The sequence below is a fragment of the Pistacia vera genome, unplaced genomic scaffold, assembly GCF_008641045.1.
Source record: "Pistacia vera cultivar Batoury unplaced genomic scaffold, PisVer_v2 Contig374, whole genome shotgun sequence".
NCBI lineage: Eukaryota > Viridiplantae > Streptophyta > Magnoliopsida > Sapindales > Anacardiaceae > Pistacia > Pistacia vera.
The window spans coordinates 1149573-1150429 of record NW_022196195.1 but is presented as its reverse complement, the minus strand read 5'-3'; positions in this window follow the sequence as shown (position 1 = coordinate 1150429).

The window sequence follows — 857 nt, the reverse complement described above, 5'->3', positions numbered from 1 at the left end:
CAACCAAACATAAGCATTCATCAACCAGAGTTCAAGTTTAAGTAGAAGCTAAGCAAAAGCATTCAACTCTGAGAATCAGCTGAAGTACCAGGTTCTTCTGTAGGTATGGATGATACCACATTCAGTTTGTCTTTGAGAGTCAGAAATCTGTGAGCAGGAAGAGCTTTTGTTAAAGTATCAGCAACCTGATATTCAGAACACACATATTGAACACATAATCTTTTTTCAATAGCCAACTCCCTCACATAATGCACACATGTCAATGTGCTTTGTCCTGGCATGAAATACAGGATTGGAGGAATGTGCACCCGCACTCATATTGTCACACCTAAGTATTGAATGCTGGTGAGTTGTAGACCAAGTTCCTAAAATAAATTTTGAATCCAAACCCAATTCTGTTGCTGCTTGGCTAAGAGCTCTACTTTTAGGAATTTATGTGTCATGGTATCCTTAAATGATCCTAGGGAATAAAGTTCTTTTCCGATTTGGTTTGTAGTCCAAACCAAAAGAAAGAATACTTCCTTATTTAGACAAACATGGGTCAGCCTCTTATTGGTTGACGTGATACTATAGTGTTGAGCAAAAATCTTTTATTATATAATATCCTTTTGTGTATATGAATCTAACCTTTTGATTTTAATTTTCATTATACTCTGAATTTCTTTAGAGTATTCTTTCTTTAAGGTTATAGGTTCAATTCATTGTCTACCAAAACCTACCATATCAAACTTGTATTGATGGTCTTGGAACATGGTTCTTTGGTAATGCTGGTGCGTGGTGTCAGTGCTTGAAGCTTGGTGGTTCACAAGATGTTCTTTGGTGGGTTCCCGATGTGAAGAAGGTCCAAGGAGTTGCTA